We start from the raw sequence: 25,678 nt of genomic DNA on the forward strand, positions 1-25,678 counted from the left end.
GTTGCTACCATGATGTATTTCCTTGGAAGGAGGGGCTATGGCTGTCTTTTCTGCAGGGTCTGGTGTCAGAGGTGAAGTCTGAAATTATTATTTTTTTAAAAGGTAAATAAACCTATTTTTTTTTTTTTGCCTTTTTGCCTTTTTGCCTTTGTGCCTTTTTGCCTTTTTTGCCTTTGTGATAAAAAATTTGTTTCAAGCATATAGGAACTATTACCAGGGAGTCTGCCAGATATTCCTCTAGGTTAATGAAAAGTATTCATCATGATTATATTACAGATTCTTCACTTTTATTTATTTATAAATGTGTCATCTCTGACAATTAAATTTATAGTAAACAGGTCAATGGTTTTTTAAATAATTAACCCATGATTCCCGTAGACAATATTGAATTATAGGAATATTTTTTTTTGTTTTTCAAAACTATTAATTTTTTTTTCCAAATGCCTCAGAAGTCTGGGAATTTTTCTCATTTCAGTAAATACTTGCTGAATATCTACAGCATTAGTACCTTATTCTGGGCATTTTTTTCCTTTTTACTTAGGATTCTTTTATTTCGGATGGGAAAACAACCATAACTAGCTTTCAAATATAGGGGTACTTGAGCAATAAAATGTGGCCCAACTCCAAGAAAAAAGTGAATAGAAGCCACAAAATTCAGTCTCATGTCTGCTCTTCTCTGAATTCATGTTTTAATGCTTCTCTAAAATAAAGTTATTTATTTTCAATTTATTTTATTTTTTGTCCAATTACTCTACAAAAACCCCAAGATTTATATAATACAGCTTAAAACTCCAAATATATATGACAGTTCAATTCAGTCCAAGACTTCCCAGTGTATCCTGTCTTCACTTCAGTTCCATCATAGAGATTATTTCTGGATTTATCTTCTCAGTATTTATTTCCAGGATCCTGATCTCAACCAAAGCTAAGATTTAATATATTATTTAAAATGGTCATTATCTCCCACCCTAGGTCCCATCCTATCCTGTCATTGAGTAGGATTTGCTATTACTTAATCTACTGACAGTAAAAACTGTATCATTGTTTTGATTTTTCTTGCAAAAGCCTTTAAGAAATCTTCTGCCTTTACCAAAAGGCTATCATTTTCCAAAGAGAACAAACCACCTAGATAGTTTCTGAGATAACAACCACAACGTTATGCATGAACTAAATTCCAACAATGAGCATTAGTTACAGGGGGAAAATGATGTTACACTTAAAGTTCCTAATACTCTCTGATACCAGATTTATAGATAAAGAGCTGTAAGAGTATAGTGTTATACTTAAGGTCCTTGAGAGAAATGCCTTCTGAAACAGTTTGTATCCCCAACCCTGGCATGCTGCCTGTCATCTATATCCATGTCTATATCTATATATCTATATCTATGTATATATATGTAATATACACACATACATACATATGTAAGAATTATATATATGTTATATATAATATAGACATATATGTTATATATAATAGACATATATATATTGAGAGAGGGAGTATATATATATATACACACACACACATGTAAGCTCAACAGTGTTGAAGGAATATGCTATTTTTCTAAACAAATTCTATCAAACTGGAACTTCAAAATTAGTTGTTGGAATGATTTTTAATCTTAAAAGGCTTTTGAGGAAAGAGTATTAAATTTCTCAGCAGTACAATACTTATATTTCAGTCAATTTTTAATCTTTTAATTATTTCTGAATCATAAATTTGAGTTTCTATAGTTTATATTCTGAAGTGAAGCATTTCTAAATTAAAAAACTTAGCATTCTGAAGGAGGGATTACCAAAATAACATAAAATATGTCTTCTGAATTTCTCAGTTCAGTGCTTCCTTTGTATTCAAATTTTCTTTCCAAAACTAAAAGTATGCTCTCTATAAAATTTCTTTAAGATCTTTTTACCGGATTAAAATAAGAGGTTTTCATTGTAGACCGACTAAATCTTTTAAAATGTAACATTAAGTGCTTAAAGAAGATATTAACAGCCTATTATGTAGGGTTTTTTCTCCCAAACTTTTAAATTTTTCTGGTAATTTTTTTCATTAATTATTCCTTCATCAATTATAGTTTGAAATGATGCCCTTGAGAATTCACGAGACATAGTAGACATTTATGAGAAAAATCTACCATAAACTTCTCACATCTGGGCCATCAAGTGTTGGTTAGAACGTAGACCATATGCTAATGGGAAAAGAAGAATAAAGCCTTTAAGACTCTGTCAAGAGAACACCTGCCAGCATGGTATGAGAAATGTTAATTATTAATCAACAATTCAAAGAAATCTTTCTGCTGAAGTTTTACTAAAAGAATTCAGCTTTGACATTTAAAAAGGAAGAACCTTAGGAATATTGTGAAATTCAGAAATGTCCATAGAATGAGTCCTATTTCCACTTTGAATAAGTTAAAATTTATTTTCAGCAACAATAAATGATTGTCCAAGACTCATGTCAACTAAAACTTAGTTACATTGAAAAAAATAATGAGGGCAGCCCCAGTGGCACAATGGTTTAGCGGTGCCTGCAGCCCAGGGCATGATCCTGGAGGCCAGGGATTGAGTCCTGCGTCGGGCTCCCTGCATGAAGCCTGCTTCTTTATCTGCCTGTGTCTCTGCCATTCTCTCTCTCTCTCTCTCTCTCTCTCAATCTCTCTCTATCTCTCATGAATAAATAAAAATCTTTTAAAAATTAAAAATAAAATAAAATCTTAGAAAAATAATGATTAACCAAAGGAGTCATTCAAAAATTAACTCCCCAAAAATGTTATTATAAACTGTTTACTCTTACTTTGTATAAGTTGAGAAACTATAATTTTAAGAAGTATTTGATCATATAAATCAAAATTAAATGTAAGCATCACATAAACAAATATAAAACCATCCAGCCCCAAACCTTGGACTTTGAGGCTGAGTTTTAACTCTCCAGCGATCTTTTCCTCTCACTCACCCCCGTTGATGACTCCTATTGTCATGCCAAAGATTTGATAGGTAGCAATAACCACAACACCTTTATAGTATTCATTTTTTTAAAGCCTCGTGTTCTGTTATTACCACATTTTCTTTCCAGCTCACTTATTGTAGCATTATTCATCTCAAAGTCCACAAACCTATAAGATTTTTAATTTAACATTCACCCTGCTCTTTATCTTCCTTTCCCATTTTACCTAATTTAGATTCTACAATCACTGGACTCAATATGCTTGCCAGTTTCTCCACCTTCTTGCCTTCCTAGGAAAAAACAAACAAAAACCAATTAATCTTCACTCTCCATGTTGTTTTTGTTTCAGCCATAAAATGAAGATGAATAGAGAAAAGTTGAGAACTTTGCTGTGTATTATTTTCAATTTACGAAGTTACATCTGAAATTGGCCCTAAGCATTGCCTCGCAAATTTCCCTACTCACTTGCCTACTGCCATAAAGCTATGGCACAATTTCACTACCTCTCTCAAGTCTTCAAAGCCCTTTCCCCACTTCTCATTCTAAGGAAATGGCTTTCCTCCTTATTTCACAAGAAAAGAAAAACAGGATAAAACTATCCAGTTGGATTGTAACAAAAGTCATTGACCTATCTGCATCTGTAGGTACATTCTTTGCCTTCCCTTCTGTTATACTGGATTAAATGCCTCTGTTCCATATTATCCTTTCCCAGCACTTGGATTTCAATTGCCAAAGTCCCCAGTGATCTCCACATCAAATAACCATCTTAACCAATATTTCAGCAGCAGAAACCCAGTGGATTATTTTCTTCCTTCTGGAAATAGTATCTTCTCTAAGAGGATATCACCCTATTCTACTTTTACTAATATATCACAGTTCACTCCAGTTAGATCTCCTTTTCTACATGCAATATGTGCTTTTGAGAATGGTCAGAACTCAGTTACCATTCTCCTTTATCATCTAAATTCATTCTGTAGTTTTACTTAACCAATCCCTTGGCTTTCAATACCAGTAGTATACACAGGTTTCATATCCAATTGCTTAAATCTCCAATTGGATGTATAACCAAGTATCGAGAAGATATTTAAGAATATCACACTTGACTCAAATCTGAAAATATGAGTTGATCTTCAAAATTCCTGTTCATGTACAGAACCCAATGTGAAAACTCAGCCTTCCTGAATAAAAGAGATTATGTTAGATTTTGGAAGAAAGGACTGAGTTTGGGTTAGATTTAAATGAAGTTGAACTTTTGCTTTGAAACACAATATAGGGAAACTAATTACTGAATAAATTTCTCAAATATCTGGGAAAGGACTTTGCTGATTCTGAGGCAGCAAGAAGCCTGCTTGCCTGTGTACATGATCCTTCTGGGAAAAATAATGAAATATTTAGCTTCCTAACAAGTTGCAACCATGGTCTTTAAGAGAGAGCAGAATTTAGGTTCTCTAATTTTATACTTTCAAAGTTAAGCTTTTGAAATCTACCTAACTTGGCATACTTTAAATTCATTCCCTTCTCCATTATTAATGCTACTATTCATCTTGTTATGTTTATTCTAACAACTTTAGAGATCATTCATTAAGCCTTTTTCTTATATACATACACACACACACACACACACACACACACACACGGGTGGTCCCTGATTTAAAAGGGTTCAACTGACCATTTTTTTGACTTTGTAATGGAACAAAAATATGTATTCAGTAGAAATCATATTTTGAATTTTGATCTTTTCCCAGGTTAGCAATATGTGATAGGAAACTGTCCCTCACCTCCTGTCTCCCGCCTCAAAATGTGGCCTTATTTATGTAGATGTAATCAGTTAAGATAAAGTCATACCACAGTAGGGTGGACCCCTCATGACTGGTACCTTGGTAAAAAGGGGGAAATTTAGACACATGCACATACAAGATAGAATTCCATGTGAAGAAAGAGACAAGAGAGTGTGGTGATACAGAAAAGATGGATACCGAACTCCAGGTGCTAGAAGAGAAACCTAGAACAGATTTCCCTCACAGCTCTGAGAAGAAACCAACCCTTGAACATGGACTTCTATTTTGAGAACTGTGACAATCAATACATTTCTGTTGTTTAGGCCACTCAGTGTGTGATGCTTTGTTACAGCTTCCCTAGCAAAGACAGCAGAATTCAGCAAAAACAGATTGCTAAGTACATTAGGTATTTGAGGGCAGGGGGTGGTTGGGAAACAGGAATAGGAAAGTTCTCAGTATAAATTGTCAATGGCAATGGGGTCTGTCCATCTTCCCAAAAGTCTCTTGCCTCAATGAGGATATGAAACTGCATAGGAAGGGTCTGGATATTAGGTATTTTTCTTTGTAGACCCTATACTTTAAAATTACATCACTTTTTTTGGTCTAATATTAAATGTGGTAGTAGAGACATGCTTGTCCTATTTTTGATCTTGAAGAGAGTGTTTCTAAGATTTTGCAATTGTACAATACTTTTGTTTAAATCCAGATAATATTCATTAAAAGTCCACAAAGTGTTAGGTAAACATGAGGAATGCACTGTCAGCCTGCATATATACAGAATTAGTTAAAAATGGGCCCTTAACTATAAGTTGGGCAATTTCTAACAAAAGAATGATGATACAGAGATCTAAAGTCAAGAGAACAGGGGCCAAAACCAAGAGCCTTGGATAAAACTGAATTAAATGTCCAGTACCAGAGGTCAGAATACATCACTCCTAAAGGAACATTCTTTGTTCCCAGAGTTGAGGACACTGGCAATATCAACATAGCAGCATTGTTGTCTGAGTCTTTAAAATAAGACTCAGATGTAATATTCATGTTACAGTTAATCATTATATATTGGGTGGGTAGAAAGTAGGCAGTTAACTTAGTCTTAATTGACAAAGTCTCCAGATCAAGAGGAAGAATTCCTAGGAGTCTTATCCATATCCATATTTGATTTAGATAATGAAATCCTGATACTATGATTAAATGATACTTTGGGAGTCTTGGAGAAAGTAGATATACTTTGCATGTGTGGCATATGTAAATTATGATAGGCAAAAAACTGTGGCAGATTTTCTCCATAGTCTGCCACCAGCAACTTTGTGGATCATATTGTCTTATTGATTCAATAGAAGACATTATAAAGCACACTAGCTGCTAAACTTTTTAGAGTTACATAATTCAGTAAAGTATGCATATGTCATATTTCATATGTTTTCATGGGTAAAGCCATTTTCTCTTGCTTTATTCAAAGAGTATTCCAATTAGAACCAAAAAATATTATGTCACTTTAACCACCATAGACAAAAGCTTTATTTTTTTTAAATTTTTATTTATTTATGATAGTCACACACACACACACACACACACACACACACACACACACAGAGGCAGAGACATAGGCAGAGGGAGAAGCAGGCTCCATGCACCGGGAGCCCGACGTGGGATTCGATCCCGGGTCTCCAGGATCGCGCCCTGAGCCAAAAGCAGGCGCCAAACCGCTGCGCCACCCAGGGATCCCCTAGACAAAAACTTTAAAAACTATTGTATGATCTTGGTTTTATCTTCAAATTCATAGCATCCTTTTTTCTTCTTCATTGTATGCTTTTGTTTTATCAACTAACATTCCACTCCTGTCTGAGAAAGTTACTAATATGAGAACTATCAGATCAGCCCAATTTACTTTTTTTATAACAGTTTTAGACTTCCAGAATTTGAAAGAGTTCACATGTACCCTAAATGCAGTTTCCCCATTATTAACATCTTATACGTTTATTAATAATAAGCAGTGTTGATTACTGTTTTCAACTAGAATCCATTTTTCACTCAAATTTCTGCTCCAAGATACCACATTACATTAAGTTCTCATGTCTCTGTAGGCTCCTCTTGAGTATAACAGATTCTCAGATTTTCCTTGTTCCTGTTGACCTTGATCATTATGAGTCCTGGCTAGGCATATTATAGGATGCCACTCTGTTAAGACTGGTATGATTTTTTCTCATAATTAGGTGGTATGAACTTTGAGTAAGAAGATCATGAGGATAAAGCACCTTTTAATCATTTAATATCACGGGATAATATTCAAACATGATTTATTAAAGTTCATGTTGACCTAGATTCCCTGGTGGGATTGCTTGTCAGCCTTCTTTCCTGTAGAGTTACTCTTCTTTCCCTTTTTTTCATATAGCATTCTTTGGGAGAAAATCACTAAGTGTAGCTAATACTTAGGTAGTGAGTGGGAGTTTTGCTTCTACTTCTTGAGGGTAGATGATTGCATTATTTGGAATTCTTCAGCATAGAGGAATTCTCTTTTTTCTACTTACTTAATCACTTATATCAGCGAAGAGTGATAAGTCCTTCAGGAAGAAATTAGAAGTTATTAGTTCCATGAAATTCCATGGAAATGAAAGGCTCTTGGGATCACTCTGGATTTCATTTGTCTAATGAAATCTGTGCAAAGGAAAAGGTTAGGGGGGAAAGTATAAGGAAAACAGTTTAAGCAACATAATCCAAACACAACAGATTAAATTCCAAAGCTTAATTACACCTTTTTTTTTTTAAAGTTTTATTTGAGAGTGAGCCTGAGCCAGAGGAGAGGCAGAGGCAGAGGGAGAGAAAGAATCCTGACGCAGACTCCCCACTGAGTGCAGAGCCAGACACTGGGCTCAATCCCAGAACCCTGAAATCATAACCTGAACTGAAATCAAGAGTCCCACAATTAACTGACTGAGACACCCAGGATCCCCTTAATCACACTTTATCTCACACATTTCAGCTTATTTCAAGTCTCTAAAAATTATTTGTAAGTAAGTACATAGAGAATTTCTTTCCCAAAATATTGATATACAAAAATATTAAACATTAGAATGAAATTCTTCTATCTGATTGCTTTTCAAAATTATCCTTTACACTTCATACCTTCAAGAGATATTTTTTTGCTTGCCTTATGTAAACCTAACAAACATTAAATTTGACATATAACACATCATACTGATTAAAAAGGTTTTGTTTTTTAGGAAATTTAACCATGTGATTAACATGATCCTATCTTACAGAAAACTGAGAACTATAAAAATACTATTACTAGCAAAGACCTTCAAAAACTTTATATAAGTATAGGGGTACCTGGGTGGCACAGTCAGTTAAGTGTCCAGCTCTTTGTTTGGGTTCTGGTAACCATCTCAGGGTATAAGATCCAGTAGTGAGTCAGGCTCTGTGTTGGACTCTTGATTTTGGCTCAGGTTATGATCTCAGGGACCTAGGATCAAGCCTGTGTCAGTGTTAAATAAATATATAACATTTATATAATACAATATACTGTACCATGATGTATTATAAGTAAATAAACATAGGTAATATTGCTTTTTCTTTGCCATAGAACCTATTGCTTAGATAAACATTGAAGCTGATACATCTATTCTTACCATTTGATTTTGTTCCAAAGATTAATTATCCCATGTTAATTGTTGAGACCTGTGGGGGGAAAAAAAAACAAAACACTGAATAAGATTTTACATCACATCCAAAATGAGGAATGCATTTACAGAGGAAAACCTTGAATGCGTTTTTAAAGTTGGCATTATATACTACTATTTTTTTTTCCTTTGGGGACATTATTAGTCATGCTGTTTTCTCTAGTAAGCATATATTGACATTGACTATTCTGATTTAGGCACATGCTCTGTAAATGCAGAGGGTGGTTTAGGATGTGTACTAGTCAAGCAGCTCAGAAATCACTCTCTCAGAAATGAATGAGCATCAATACAGGTATCCTAGTGACCAGCCTAACATACCATAGTAGTAATTTGCCAAGGAGACACTCCAGCATTCTTTTTTTCTGTGACTAGAAAAAATAGGTACTTTTCCTAACAGGATTCATTCTTCCTGCAATAACTGACATTTAAAAAAAATCTGTAAATATCTCCACAAAGTCAGTTATTATGATTATAAACATATTGGTTCATATGTGTAAGTGTAATATAACACACATATACATCTGTTCACTAATGTGCTATTTTTAACTGTATTCTCATTGTCCAGGTATATGGAAGAATCAGATAAGCAATCTCCTTAAAGGATATTTTCATTTTATAAGAGATAATAGAGCTGTGACAAGAAAATGTGTCTACCCTATGCAGCAATTAGAAAACTTGTATTTGTAACCACAATAGTAAAGGAATTTCTGATAGTGGAGTGACTGAGTAGAAATTGGAGAGAAAACCACTGAAACATACTGTTACAGAAAAAAAAAAAAAGATCGATAATGTGGGAAAGAAGAATGATGGAAAATTTGAGGAAAGCCCTTTGAGCTTATTAAATATAGAAGATGACATGCTTTACCATGTAGTATATGTTGAGAAAGCAACGGGATAGAGTGTTCTCATCTTTGCAGTTTATTCAGATTGTTTTTCTTTTTTGTAAATTAATGACAACACTTTTTCAAATAATTTTTTCAGTTATTCTTTAGAGTTGCATTTAGGATTTTTAGTTTTAGGTTTGTATGTGTGTCCTTTATCAAGTTCTGTTATTGAAGGTGCGTTTCCAGCTAATATTTAATGTAATGACTTTGCTTATATGGTTGATTTTTATATTGAAACATTTGTGTATCCATTAGAAGTGATACACTTTCTTTCCTGCTTTTCATGATCTTGGTTATGTAGTACATGCCGTATTTGTGAGGCCCTCATTGCGTGTTATTTTCAAAGTGTTTTATTTTATTTTTATTTTTTTAATTTTTTTTTAATTTTTTTTAATTTATTTATGACAGTCACACACAGAGAGAGAGAGAGAGAGAGAGAGGCAGAGACACAGGCAGAGGGAGAAGCAGGCTCCATGCACCGGGAGCCCGACGTGGGACTCGATCCCGGGTCTCCAGGACCGCGCCCTGGGCCAAAGGCAGGCGCCAAACCGCTGCGCCACCCAGGGATCCCTCAAAGTGTTTTAAATTGTTATTTCATCATCCATGGCATCTGCTAGGGTAGGGATTACCATATTCTCCATTTACAAATGAAAATGAGACCCAAGGGATAAACTGCCAAGTATCACCTATTTAGAGGTAGAGACAAGGTTTTACCTCAGATCGCTGCCAGAATTCAAAGCCTTTGAAGTATTACACCACACATAAGCCAAATTCAGTCTGAAAAAAGGCTTTTGTTCACACTATATAACTGTATATAGATTTCCATAATTATAGTATAGCACAAGTGACAAATAATGAAAACCTCTATTCCTAATACATCAAATACTATTAGTCTATATATGATATCTACGCATTTCCTGACTATTTTAATTTTTCAAATTTCTTCTTTTTATAGATTTTATTTATTTATTCATGAGAGACACACAGAGAGAGGCAGAGACACAGGCAGAGGGAGAAGCAGGCTCCATGCAGGGAGCCCGACGTGGGACTTGAGCCGGAGTCTCCAGGATGACGCCCTGGGCTGAAGGCGGCGCTAAATTGCTGAGCCACCCGGGCTGCCCTAATTTTTCAATTTTCTTCCAGGTATTCTATCATTCGTTTGTAGTAAAACTCAACTCAAGAACAGTAATATATTAAGGACATTGGGTAAAATACTTTTAAAAATATTTTTCAGGGGCCAAAAAAGGGAAAAGTATCATTTCCCCTCTCACATTTGTTTGGGGGAGTTTATACACTGAGTTTACTTTACAAATGCTTATTAATATGGACCACAATTTTTACTAATTATAATAAATTCATATTTTACAATAAATTTTGCTAAATACATTTTAAGATATATGCTTTATTAACTGATTTAGGTTATCTTCAATGCCTCACCATTTCATTAGAATTCTTTTTCTTAAGTGCTATAAAAATTTCATTTTTTATTTATGTGTTTGGTGGAGTCTTTTGGGTTTTCTTCTATATTATCATATCATCTGCAAATAGTTAAAGTTTTACATTTTCCATTCTAATTTGGAAGGTTTTGTTTCTTTTTGTTGTCTGATTCCTGTGGCTAGGACTTCTAGTACCATGTTGAATAAAAGTGGTGAGTATGGACATCTTTGTCCTGTTCCTTTTTCTTATGGGAAAAACTGAGAGTTTTTATTATGATGTTCGCTGTACATTTTTCATGTATTGTTTTCATTACATGGATTTATGTTCCCTCTAATCCTACTTTATTGAGGGTTATTATCATGAATGGATTTTCTACTTTGACAGATGTTTTTTCTTTGCCTATTGAAATGATCATATGATTCTTACCCTTTCTCTTATCGATGTGATGTTACTTGAATTTGCAAATATTGACTCACTCTTAGAACCTAGGAATCACTTGATTGTGGTAAATGATTTTTAAATGTATTGTTAGATTAGGTTTGCTGGTATTGAGAATTTTTGCATGTATGTTCATGAGTGATATGGGCCTGTAGTTCTCCCTCTCTCTCTCTCTCTCTCTCTGTCTTTTAGTGGTATCTTTATCTGGTTTTGGTATTAGGTAACACTGGCTTCATAGGATGAATTTGAAATTTTTCCTTCCTTTTCTATTTTTTGGAGTAGTTTGAGATGAATAAGTATTAACTATTCTTTAAATGTCTCATAGAGTTCACCTGTGAAGCCCTCTAGTCTTGGACTTTTGTTGGTTGAGAATTCTTTTTCTCTCTTTTCCATTTTCTTCTCTTTCTTCTAATTTCCTTTTATTTCCTTTTTTTCTTTTTCTTTTTTTTCCCCTTTCTTTCATTACCGATCCAATCTTGCTGGTAATTGGTCTATTCAAATTTTCTTCCTGCTTCAGTTTTGGTAGGTTATATTTTTTTAGGAATTTATCCATTTCTTTTGTCCAATGTGTTGACCTGAGTTCTTTATAAAATTGTGTTGCAATTGTTTGTATTGTTCTGGTGGTGATTTCTCTCCTCTTTCATTTGTGATTTGGAAATTTGACTCCTTTCTCTTCTGTTTTTGAATTGGCTTAGGGGGGTTATCAATGTTGTTGACCCCTTCCACCCCCACCCAAAGAACCAGCTCCTGGTTTCTTTGATCTATTCTATTGGTTTGTTTTGTTTCTACATCATTTATTTCTGTTCTAATCTATATTATTTCTTTGCTTTTGCTCGTTTGGGGTTTTGTCTATTCTTTTTCTAGGTCCTTTAGGTTGTAAGGTTAGCTTATTTGCTAGTTTCTTCTTGAGGTAGACTTGTGGGTTTTTCATGTATTGTTTCATGTATTGCTATAAATTTCCCTCTTAGAACCACCTTTGCTTTATCTCAAAGGTTTTGGACTATTGTATTTACATTTTCACTTATTTCCATGTATTTTTAAATTTATTCTTTAATTTCTTGGTTGACCCATTCATTGTTTAGAAGCATCTTATTTAACCTCAATACATTGGTGGTCTTTCCAGATTTTTTCTTGTAGTAGATTTTTATTTTTATACTGTTGTGATCAGAAAAAATATTTTGTATGACTTTGATCTTTTTGTATTTGTTGAGGATTCTTTTGTAGCTTAATATGTGATCTGTTCCAGAAAATGTTCCATGTGCACTTGAAAATCTATGTTCTGAAAACAATCTGTATTCTGCTGTTTTAAGATGGAATGTTCTGAATATATCTGTTAAATCCATCTGTTCAAATGTGTCATTCAAAGCCATTGTTTCCTTGTGGACTTCCTTTTGGGATAATCTGTCCATTGATGTAAATGGGGTGTTAAAGTCCCCTACTTCTATTGTATTACTATCAATTAGTTCATTTGTTTTTTATCAACTTTTTCATGTTTTAGAGTCCTTCCAAGTTGGGTGCATAAATATTTACTATTGTTATATTTTCTTGTTGGATTGTTTCCTTTATTATATAGTGCCCTTCTTTGTCTCTTGTTATAGTCTTTGTTTTAAAGTCTCTTTTTCTGATTATAAATAGTATTGCTACCCTGGCTTTCTTTAGATACCCATTTGTATGATAAATGCTTTTCCTTCCCCTCACTTTCAACTTGCAGGTGTCTTTAGGTGTGAATAGGTCTTGTATGAAGTTTATAGATGTTTTTGTTTTTGTTTTTGTTTTTAATCCACTGTCACCTCTTTTGATTGGAGCATTTAGTCCATTTACACTCAAGGTAATTATTGGTAGGTATGTATTTATTGCCATTTTGTTACTTGTGATTGTTTTTCTCTGGTGCATTTCTTGCTCTCTTTCATGGTTTCTTGGGTTTCTTTAGTGCTACACTTGGATATTTTTCTCTTCATTCTTTACATGTCTTAGTGGGTTTTTGTTTGCTTGGTTTGATTGATTTGTGATTACCATTAAGTTTATATGTAACATCATGTGCATATAGCAGTCTATATTAAATTGATGGTTAATTAAATTTGAATCCATTCTTTACTCCTCACTCCCCACCACACACACACATCTTAGTTATGGTGTCATATTTTATATTCTGTTTTGGGAATGACTTGACTGAGATTTTTATTTTCAAAAATACATTTACTGCTTTTGTGTTTCCTATTTTTCATACTCTCACTTCTGTTCTTTCCATTCAAGGAGTCATTTTTAATATTTCTGGTAGAGCCAGAAATGGTCATGAACTCCTTCAATTTTTGTTTGAGAAACTCTATATCCTTCCATTTGGGGGTTTTTATTTATAATGCTATTATATTACTTATAATGCTATTAATGTTTTTATTATAATGCTATTATTTTATTATATAATGCTATTATATTAATGCTATTAATATAATGCTATTATTTATAATTATTATTATAATTTATTTATAATGCACATATTGAGATTGTGGCGTGTGTATGTGTGTGTGGCATGTGTGTGGTTTAGAGGAAATAGACAATATGAACAAATTTTGTTAGTTAGATATCTATGAAGGTAAGGGCTGAGTCGCTATATTTGTTTTAATAGATAGTATCAATATTCGCACCAGCTATGAATTAAAGTCCTATTGTTCCACATCCTTGCTAACACTTGGTATTATATAGCTCTTTATTGTAAACATTCTGGTAGTAAGTACCAACATTTTTTTAAATTAAGTCTTTATTTTGTTTTTTTTTTTATTTTTTAAGATTTTATTTATTTACTCATGAGAGACACAGAGAGGCAGAGACACAGGCAGAGGGAGAAGCAGGCTCCATGCAGGGAGCCTAATGTGGGACTGGATCCGGGTCCCCAGGATCACACCCCAGGCCGAAGGCAGCGCTAAACTGCTAAGCCACCCAGGCTGCCCCAAGTACCAACATTTGATGGTGATTTTTTAACCTACATTTCTCTGAGGACTAATAAGTTTAGTGTATTATGTATATTATGTATCATAGTCATTTAAATACCTTCATTGTGAAAGTATTTCTAAACTTTGGAAAATTTGTTACTTCTGCTGTTAGTTATTGACTTATGATCAGATATATGAAACGACCCATGTACATATCTACGATGGGCTGATAACTAATGGCATGTATCATAATATGTACACATTAACATATATTCTGCTATGGCTTGCTTACATATTTTATTTGTTTTTTGGAAAACAGTTTTTTTTAAAGATTTATTTATTTAGAGAGAGAGAGAGAGAGAGAGGCAGAGACATAGGCAGAGGGAGAAGCAGGCTCCATGCAGGGAGCCTGACGTGGGACTCGATCCTGGGTCTCCAGGATCACGCCTTGGACTGAAGGCAGGCGCTAAACTGCTGAGCCACTGGAGCTGCCCATGGAAAACAGTTTCTTAATGCAATTTAATATATCATAGTTTTGCATTTGTTTGGACTTTTTTGTGTGCCCTTAAAGAGATATCCTCCTTCACTAAGAGCTATTTCTGCCATTTCTCCTAATTTCTATTGAAATTTGCATTATTTTACCTTTTACTTTAGTTCAACAACAATCCGTCTAGAATTTATTGTGTGTATATATATATATATGTGTGTGTGTGTGTGTGTGTGTATGTATGTGTATATTTGTGTGGTGATTATTGATATACGGTAAAGACTATTTTTTTATGGAGATATTAAGTTGACTTACTGTCTTTTCAAAAAAATATTGTTTATCCAGTGTACTATGGAATCACAAAAATCAGCACATATGAATGTATTTCTGAGTATCTTTCTGAATATCTTACTTGTAAACCATTGGGGTGGTATTCCCTGCTCCATTAACAATTGGATTGTTAGGATAACATGATACTTTTTTTTTTTCTGGTATAAGTGTGCTTTGGTTATTCTTAGTGTTACATATTTTCATATAAATTATAGAATCTCCACAAATCTCCGTTTTTAAAAATTCAAGTTGCAAAAAAAAAAAAAAAAATTCAAGTTGCATTATATCAACAGATAACTTGAAAATGACTGACATGTCTGTGTTAATACTCCAATCCATGATGACATATTCATTCAAACAGTCTTATTTAACTCTCTCATTAGTTTTGTAGTTTTAAGTGCAGAAATCTTAAAATATTTTGCCAAATTTGTTCTCAAATATTTGAGTTATGAAGCATTAATTTCATTTCCTAGTTGTATGTTTTTGGTAAGTAGGAATACAACATATTTTTTTATATTGACCTTGCACAAAACACCTTGTAAAATTTACTTATTCTAATTATTTATTTTGGATTCTTTTGGATTTTCAGTGGAAACAACTATGTCTTCTGTTAATGACTTTTACACATTTAAATTCTTAAAAATGTCTTTGTCTGTTTAACCTTGTTTCTAAGGCTAGGACATCTAGAGCAGATTGAATAGAACTGAAAATAATGGTCATAATTGTATTTTTTTATGAAAGGGGAGGAGTTTTTTATAATACCCCATTAATTATCATTAATTGTAGTAGTAGCTGTAGGTCTTCTTGAAGATATTTTCAGCCAATAGAGGATTATCTTTTTTCGCTAAGTGTACTTTTTTTTATTCCATAAATGAATGATGGAACTTAATCAAATGCTTTTTCTACATTCCCTAAGAAAATGGTTTCTTTCATTTTTTTCAGTTAATTTTATGAATTACGCAGATTTTTAAATACTAAACCTACCGTTCTCCCATTTCTTTTTTGGTTTTATTTTTGTATTTACTCAACTGTTAATTTAGTTAAAAATTAACTATTAATTAATTTTTAAATCTCCTGTATTACTTTTTTAGAATATCCAATCATTTTTATTTTATATTTTTCCTTTTAAAAAAGTGTTAAAGTGCTTGTATTTATTTACTAGTGCTCTTTCGTATGGTTAGCCTAGAAATATCTCTATACATTATTGCCATTAAAATAGTCTAAAACCAATTACTTATATACTTATCCAATAACCCCCCAAAAAAACCCAACAATAAATCCATTTGCCCCATTTAGCCTTTGAAGGTATTGATATTGTTTAATTCTCCTCTAGATATTACTAGTTTCTTTTTTTGTTGTTTATAATCAGTATTCATTTATATTTATTAATATTTTCCATTGCTTTTTCTCCTTGTATTCTCTTGCTTGTATCTGAAATCATTTATCTTCTCTTAAAAATTTTGTTTGATATTTTATATAATGCAGTTTTGTTGGCAGCAAATTATTTCAGCTAGAACGTTCCTGAAAACATCACTACTTCTGCCTTTTTATTGTATTGTAATGCATTGCAATGGAATTTTTGTTTTGTTTTGGGCTAAATTACTGTACATCAACAGTAACTGGAACTCACTTTGGTGTTCTTTCATTTATTCCTTCAACAATGGTCTTCTTCTAGATCAGGAATCAACAAACTATGGCCAGCTGTTAAATGTAGCCTGCCATTCGTTTGTTGTTTTTCTTTAAATAGACTTAAAGAGAAGTTTTAGTTTTACAGCAAAACTGAGTAGAAGTAGGAACATTTCCTTTCCCTATACACAGAAAAGTACATCTATTATAATCAATAACTCTGACGAATACATCATTATCAGCCAACCAGGCTTACAATAGGATTCACTCTTGGTGGTGTGCATTCTATGGTTTTGACATATGTATAATGACGTGTTATCTACTACTATTGTGTCATACAGAGTATTTTCACGACTCTAGAAATCTTCTGTATCCCCTCATTTGTTCTTATCCTACTGCTGCCCCCTGACAAACACCAGTTCTTTCACTGTCTCCACAGCTGTGCTTTCAGAATGTTATATATTCAGAATCTTACAATACATGAAGTTTCACTTAGTAATACACATTTAAAGTTTCTCCATGTCTTTTCATGGACTGACAGTTCATTTTTCTTTAGTGTTGAATAATATCCCATTGTCTGAATGCATCAAAATTTATCCATAAATCTACTGAAGAGCATCTTTGTTTCTTCTAAGATTTGGCAATTATGAATAAAGCTGCCATCAACACCCATGTGTAGGTTTTTGTATGGACATAATCTTTCAACTCTTTTGAGTGAATACTAAGTATGAAATTTCTGAATCATACGGTAAGCATATGTTTAGTTCTCTCAAAAACTACTAAATCGTAATCGGCTGTACTATTTTGCATTCATATCAGCAATGTGTAGAGTTCCTATCGCTTTATACCCTAGTCAGTATTTCATGCTATCAGTGTCACAGTGTTGCCATTCCAATAGGCGAGTAGTAGAACCTCAGTGTTGTGTTAATTTGTATTTCCATTGTGGTATAAAATGTTTAGCATCATTTTGTGTGCTTATGTGTCATCTCGTGTCTTCTTTGGTGAGCTAACTGTCCAGATCTTTTGACTATTATAAAATCAGGTTGATGGTTTTCTTATTATTGAGTTATAAGTGTTCCTCGTACATTTGGATAACAGTTCGTCAGGTAAGTCTTTTGCAGATATTTTTATTGCAGTGTGTTACTTGTCTTTTTATTCTAAATGTATTTCATATATCAGAAGTTTTCAATTTTAATGAGCTCAAGCTTATCAGTTCTTTTGTTTTTTATGGATAATGCTTTGGGTGTTATATCTAAAAAGTCATTGTCATATCCAAAGTCATCAAGGGTATCTCATATGTTCTAGGAGTTTTATCTATAATATGTATCTTTTAAAAAAAAATTACAAGTAGAGATCTAGTTTCTCCAGCACCATTTGTTGAAAAGATTGCTCCATTGTATTGCCTTTACTCCTCTTTGTCAAAAGTTAGTTGATAAATTTATGTGGATCCAATTCTGACTGCTATTCTGTTTCATTGTTCTGTATGTCTGTGATTTCACCATATCACGGTCTTGCTCACTCTACCTTTATAGTAAGTTTTAGAATCAGGGAATGTTAGTCCTTTGACTTTACTCTTCCTCAATATTGTATTGGCTATTATTAATTTTTACCTGAAGGAAAATTTTAGAATCAGTTTGTTAGTATCCACAAAATGACTTGCTGGAATTTTGTTCAACATTGCATTGAATCAGATCAATTTGGAAAGAACTGATGTCTCAACAATATTGAATCTTCTCGTCCATGAACATGGAATATTTCTCCATTTACTTAGCTTTCTTTGACATCTTTTATCATAGATCTTTTTCTTTTCTTTTTTAGTTTTTATAAAGTAGATCTTATACATACTTTGTCAGGTTTATATCTAAATATTTAAATTCTGGGAGTGCTAATGTAAATGATACTGTGTTTTAAATTTCAAATATCTTGTTCATTTTCAACATAAAAAAATAATCAATTCTATATATTAACCTTGTATCCTTGTAATACTTGTTACAATCACTTATTAGTTCCTGGAGGGTTTTTTTTTCCTCTTGATTCTTTGGATTTTCTACTTGGACAATCATGCCATCTGCAGACAAAGTCCATTTCAGTTCTTCGTTACAATCGGTATACCTTCTATTTCTTAGGGCATTAGGTATGACTTAGACTATGATGCTGAAAAAGAGTGAAAGGAGGCATCTACATCTTCTATCTGATCTTACTGAGAAAGTTTCAAGTATCTTACCTATGTATGATCTTAGCTTTAGGTTTTCGTAGATATTCAAGTTGAAGTTCTGTCTCCCATTCCTAGTTTGCAGAGAGGATTTTTTTTATTTCCCCTCATGAATGAGTGTTGACATTTGTCAATTTTTATTTATCTATTGCTCATATTATGTGATTTTTCTTGAGTCTGTTGATGAGATGGACTGCATTATTTGATTTTCAAATGTGGAACTAGACTTGCATATCTGGGATAAATCCTCACATGTGTATAATTCTTTTTGTACATTGCAGGGTTGAATACTGATGCAAAATTTGTCCAAGAAAATTCTCCTCTATCATTGCAGAAATTATCTTCAAAAATAGTCATTTCTTCATTCATAAGCATGTCTCTATTTTTTGCTTCTTTATAACACATTAATGTCCTTCTCCTCCATACCTTTTATCCCGTATTCCTTTAGTAGCTTCGTTACTTCTGCCTGGATTACTTCAATAAATCCTAAGCTTCTGTCATTTTAAATATAAAATTTTCTTATCTAATCATTCTAGAAGTATGAAATCCCACACCGTTTAAGATTAAGAATATAAAAGAACTTCCTTTATGGAGGGAAAAAAATTCAGAGAAAACACACATAAACACAGTTGAATTTTTAAGTTACATAGTAAAATATACAGTGAATAGACTGTAAATACAGTTTTGGTTTTTAACACAATTGAAAAGTAAACAAATAGGAAATTACAAGGTGGGCCTTAGTAGTATTGAAAAGTTTTATTTATTTTTAAATAACTCTCACAGCCTGAATGTTCTTCATTGTTTAAGTTTGGTGATCTGATAACACACCTTTATAAGTTAAACTTGTTATTACAGACATATACATATATCCAATACAGTAGAGATACTGAACTAATAGTGCAAATTTTCAAACATGGATAAAACTATAAACTTCATAAAAATATTTCCAAATGCTTATTAATGCATAGAAACATTTGTCTTATTACTAAAATAAGAGAAACAAGATTGAATATGTTCATCATCAATGAAACTCTTCATGTGGTGGCTTTGAATATCTGGTACTAAATTTATCTGTTAAAATATGATTTCAATCGTTACCTTTGAGGAATAATTTAGCACACAATTAGGTATATCCAAGAAGTAGTGATTGTTTGTAGCCCCTATGTAGTTATAATATACAATTCAATCATTTCCACCGTTAAAATTATGTTATTGCATTTGTTGAAATTCAACTACTAAATGTCCATCTTTCTGACCATCAGCTAAAATTTAAAAATTTACAATTTTAAAAATTATAGCATTTTATCTCTAAAACTGCATATACGTGCATCATACAAAAAATTAATACACTACTTCATATTTCTAAATTTTCATTAGAAAATTATTAGCCTGATTCTGTTTTAAAAAGTGATGACTTTCTCACATGTTGTTATAGGTTAGCCTTATCATGAAAGGAAATTAAGTATTTTTATTTTTATTTTTTTAAGCTATCTGCAAGATAGGGAGCTTGTGAGATAATTTTTTGACCTAAGGGAGATCAACAAATTCACAAGTCCTCTAAAAATAATTACAAAATAGTGACCTGTGAACCTTTGGGTTTATAAAAGATTTTCATGGTTACTTCCCAATGTTATTATATTTTAAAATCTCAATTTTAGAAAAGTGAGTACAGAAGTGACATCCTGTAACATAATTTACACTTCTGACTTCAACTTCTTCCCTTGAATAGCTGGCAAATTAACATAGTGAAGAAACTCCCTGGGTTACGTTATCTTCCAGCTTTATTCTAGAATCCTTTTTAAAAATTCCAATCTAAACTGCTGTTCTATTGGTGATGAATGACAAATTATTTCTGTTTGAAGGAAGAAAATTACTTTTCAAAATGTAAATTCCCTAGAAAACCTTCCGTGGCTTACAGGACTGCATGTCTTTATTTCAAGGGCTGCAAACATTTTCTATAAAAGGATAGACAGTATATATATATATTAGGTTTTATTAGGCCCAGAAGTACAATTATCTATATACTTACATAACAAGAAAATTAAGATTTCCATAACTTTTGACAACTTAAAATGTATAATTGAGCACATTTTTATAATACAATTCTATCGACGAAAATAATGGCATTTTTCTATTAATCAAAATAATGTAGTAGCACTTGGTTTAATTGAAAACACCCTTTTAAAGTTATCCAGGTTCTAAGATGACAGAATGGCTTAAGTAAAATTAATGACATAGGCAAAGTAGTTCACACAAATCAGATAATGTGTCATAAATATTTCCTTTGAAGGCAAAAAGATCATTGTGGTCTTTTAAATATAAATATTAATACATGACTATATTCTTAAAATTCGTATGTTTTTTCAATAAATATGTATAATTGATATATAGTCTAGCCTCCCAGATATTGATGTATTTATAATAAAAGGTCTAATTCTTATGAAAGAATAGTAATTTTCAATGACAAATCAACAATCCATTCATCTATGGCCCAAACTAAATTTCAAAATTATTTTCTACATTTAAGTATTGTCCCTACAGATGCTGAAATTACATCATAATATATACATTATACTTCCCAGGGATTCAGATAACCTAGATAATAGGAAATAAAACATATGGCAGCTACTATAATAGGGTTTCTCAACTTCTGCATTTTGACTTTTTGGGCTTGAAAACTTTGTTGTGTAGGCATTTCCAGTGCCTTGTGGGAACATGTTTAGCAGTATTCCTGGTGTTTGTCTACTAGATGCAAGTAGCGATATCCCACTGTGACAACCAAAATGTCTCTATAGACATTGCCAGTAGTTCTCTAAGGACCAAATCTCAGGATGAAAACTATAATATTATAATTAGGTAAAAATCTACAAATCAGGACTGGTGAATATATACAAACAACAGACAGTTAATTTTTCAATAATCAAAGCTGGAAGCCTGGAAAAAATAATGAAATAACTTAAATTCAGAAAGAATAGGTTTTATCCTAGAATGCTCTATCTTGTCAATATATCCTTCAAAAGCTAAGAGAAACACAAACCTGTTCAGAAATTTTTAAATTGTGCAATTTATCACTAGCAAAAGTGTACTTAAATAATAAAGGTAATAAAAGTAATCTTCAGGGAAAACACTGAATTGCAGTGCAGAATAAAGGCCAAAACGTGGAAAAATATTTGGGAAATTTTTAATGAATATTGATGAAATAGTGACTATATAAAACAATAATCGCATGTCTTCAATAGTCAAAATGCATAAACTTACCTATATCAGATTACATTTATACATACTGTATAAAGGACACATTAAGTAAAGGAACATGAAAATGTTAAAAATAAAAGCATAGTAATCCTACCAAACAATAATAGAGAGCTAGTGTAACTAATACCAGGCAAAGAGTTCTGTTAGGCAAGAAACATTTCTAGACATACATTCAGAAAGCCATTTTATAGTACCAACAGATATATCCTACAAGATTTTCCAAATCTAAATCTGTGTGCATGAAAAACAAAGTCCAAAACATAAAAGCAAATAAAAAAATTATAGTCACAACGAGAGACTTTAATACACCTCCCAAGAGCTGATAGAAGAGTCAAAAAAATGCTGAGGGTAAAGCCCTGAGCATCGCAGTTTATAGAAATTTTCTTCCAGCATCCCCCATATGTCAATTTGTTGACTACACAACCAGCTTCTGCTGATGCGAAAGTAACTGACACCTTTCCTTCCCCTCTCTTAAAATAAAACTCAAAGAGAAAATACAAGTAATAACAAATTTATAAAATGTTTTATATCCTAGGCATAAAGCAGAGCGAGTCGTATTTTTCCCAAAACTATTGAAGTAGATTTGCTTGTCAGATCTCTGGAAAAGTAATAGATCTTTAACTTGAGTACATTAGGGGGAGGGGGGGAACTCAAGAGAAAACAAAATGGTTGTGAGAATTAGAAAAGTCGAATTCATGAAAAGCATAACTAAAATATTAAATATTAAATGTAAACACTATAGAATCTACATGTATTAACAATAATTTAGACATCAATTATAAGGACTGTAGTTAAACAAACATGCAATTTGACACACATGTGATGTATGAAAGCATTTTGTCTCTTACTGCCTCATTAAAAATTTACTCCCAGGGGAATGCTTTTTCCATGCTACTGGTATTCTATCATTTCTATACGTAATTTAACTCTTGAAACACAGCTTCTCATAGAAATTGAAAATGTCTAATCTGGGCAGCCTGGGTGGCTCAGCGGTTTAGTACCTGTATTCAGCCCAGGGTATGATCCTAGAGCCCCAGGATCGAGTCCCACATGGGGCTCCCTGAGTGGAGCCTGCTTCTCCCTCTGCCTGTGTCTCTGTCTCTCTCTCTCTCTCTCTGTGTGTGTCTCTCATGAATAAATAAATAAAATCCTTTTTTTTTTAAAGAAAATGTCTCATCTAAGATCTTAAGTAACATATTTTTACTCTAACAACTTTCCCATCTGTAGTCGGTGTCTTTCAAATGTAGATGGCATTTGCCTACCTTCTAAGAGAGATGTGTAAGGTTCCTGCTTCCTTAATTCTTCATCCGTCGCTAAAGAGCTGACTTTCACCTGACTAGGGTCCAAATTAGGGAAATAACCAAACGAATAGTTTTGAAAAATTCTGACTTGAAGCAGGTTTAGTGCCTTGGTGGGTTTATTGGAGACCCCTGTTAGGACTTCTCACAATGAAGTTCTCAGGTGCCTTCTCTATGTGTCCACCGCGTGCGACCCCTCTCACTGTTGGAGTTCCCATGCTTTCCTTCAGGCTTAAAATGGGTTTCGATGGACTCTCTCTCCTTGATGTGAACTGTATCTATTCTGTGGAGAATCCTTGTGTCCTGTGATCTGTCATTGGTGGGCATGTAATTGCTTTCTAATTGTAGGGGCTATTCTCTCTCTCTTTGTTGGGTGTCTTTGCTGTTGTGATAACCTGGGTTATATATGTGTACTAAACGTAATGCAGGTATTCAGCTATTCTCACATGTTCTGTTAGTATAACTGAGTGGGTGATGACTAGATAGGTGGATGAATGAATGAATATTTAAAAGCCTTTTCTATGATTGCAAAGAAAAGTTTGTCAGAGGCCACCTAAATAAAGTGGAAAGGAGCTGATAACATAGGTGCAAAGCAGAAAATGCAAGGAAATTTGTGGAAAGAAACTGACAAACTTTGTAACTTTTGTTACTTGACCACTATCTGCCTCAGTTTCCTCCTTTGTAAAATGAGGACTATAATGTCTGCTTTAGAGTTGACTGAATTAATATCTAAGATAGCACGTGCACTGTGTCCGTATTCTATGTGTAATTTAACCTAGTTTTGTTTGTTTTTCCTTTCGACCTTTCAGGAATTTGTTTCTAGCTCATTTAACAATGGTTTTGCTTTTGGGGACAGAAACTTTAGAGTTCTTCTCTAGATATACTGAAGGAGAATGATTAAAATATTATCTGATACTAGATTTAATAGCAGCCCTATTAAATAGTATTGCTGTTTTAAAAGTTTAAAACCTGTGAACTATTTGTCTAAAAATTGCTGATAATGCTAAACTAGAGATCCACCTACTGGGTTTTTCATACACGGATATTTTTGTGTAGGGGAGAAAACCCATACAGCCATCATACTTTATTACTTCACTAATGGTTACTTTGCCCAGTCAGCTCACTGAGACAGCTCTGGGTCCCTCAATGGCTCCACAAGACTCAGCACAGAGTGGGCTTATCTTTGTCATTCAGGCAGTCCAGAGTGTGGAGGAATCTGCAAGTACAGAGGCAAACAGTTTCACTAATTTTACCACTAATCTTTTTTCAATAATCGCCTGAATTTCCTTCATTTCTGCTGTTCTGAGTGCTTAGGAACCAAATGCTTCTTCAGCTTAAACATATAAACAGACGAAAAAAATGCCTGAAACTTCAGAAAAAAAATGCTGCCTCAGATTTGCTTTTATGTACCTTCAACTCATTTTCCTTACAATATTTGAACTATTTGCTACCTTATCAGCTGGGATACAGAGTTAGATTATATAGAAAAATTTTAAGAAGGTCAGTGTCTCTTAAGAAATCATTTATAAGGGAGGATGAGAACATAAACACTTTGTGGCTGAGATAGAGCTGATCTTCCCTATAGATGTTTATGGGCTAGACAAAGAGTTCATGTTAAAGAACAGAATTACGCTATCAAAAACACTTCCTCAAAATAAGGCTAAAAATAACTTCAAAAAGCAAGATTCAAATATCGCAAGATCAGAACATTTTCCTTTGCATAAATCATAAATTACCTATGAAAAAATTTCTCACAAATAAATCTTAGATTTTAATCAGATTTTAATCAGATGTTAAGTTGCTGATTAGTCATAATAAAATGAAAATGTCTATTTGGTATAAAAATTCTATAATAGTACAGTGTTTTCACTAAAAATTTTACAGCTTAAAGGTTTAGATATATAACATGAGATTGTTAATGCAGAAAAATATTTACATAATAAGAATGAAAAATAATCATTTGTATTTTTTTGGTTAGCTGTTATTTTTGACCCTTGGAAAGCTTTGTTTTACTTGAATATTCCTGTCTTGTATCCTCCATCTGGGTAGGTTCTAACCTACTGCAGTGAATTATCTTCAGTAAACCCAGCTGAATGGTGGCTGTTTAATATAGCAGGCAAAACATCAATATTGCAAAAAGGATCACCACAATTCTTTTTATTCAGTAGATAACTTAGGTGTTTTAGAGAACCTATGGCGTGCTGGAACCGTATTAAATACGAGGGATCCTACAATGAATAACATGGTCTGGGTACCTGCTCTCACAAAACCTATTGTATCTCATATTTAGATATCCTATCTATCAGGAAAGATATATATATACGTTTTTGATGCTAGCGTCGCTACAAAGATAACATGCTTATTATAAATATTAATGATTTC

The 25,678-nt window shown here is 33.0% G+C and overlaps 1 long non-coding RNA gene across 2 annotated transcripts in view; it reads right to left on the bottom strand.

Moving 5' to 3' along the window:
• Positions 1-2,650: 2,650 nt before the first annotated feature.
• LOC111093622 overlaps positions 2,651-25,678 on the bottom strand; it is a 67,998-nt gene continuing 44,970 nt past the window's right edge. The window contains exons 5-8 of one of the 2 annotated variants that reach the window (XR_005382604.1): positions 8,352-8,400; positions 8,053-8,197; positions 7,251-7,377; positions 2,651-3,234 (exon numbers count right to left, since the gene is read on the bottom strand). This is a non-coding gene — a long non-coding RNA (uncharacterized LOC111093622). Of the gene's footprint in view, positions 3,235-6,453; positions 7,378-8,052; positions 8,198-8,351; positions 8,401-25,678 lie in introns of those variants that run through there. The other variant, XR_005382603.1, reaches the window with a different exon arrangement.

Source organism: Canis lupus, chromosome 32 (assembly GCF_011100685.1).
Source record: "Canis lupus familiaris isolate Mischka breed German Shepherd chromosome 32, alternate assembly UU_Cfam_GSD_1.0, whole genome shotgun sequence".
Classification (NCBI taxonomy): domain Eukaryota; kingdom Metazoa; phylum Chordata; class Mammalia; order Carnivora; family Canidae; genus Canis; species Canis lupus.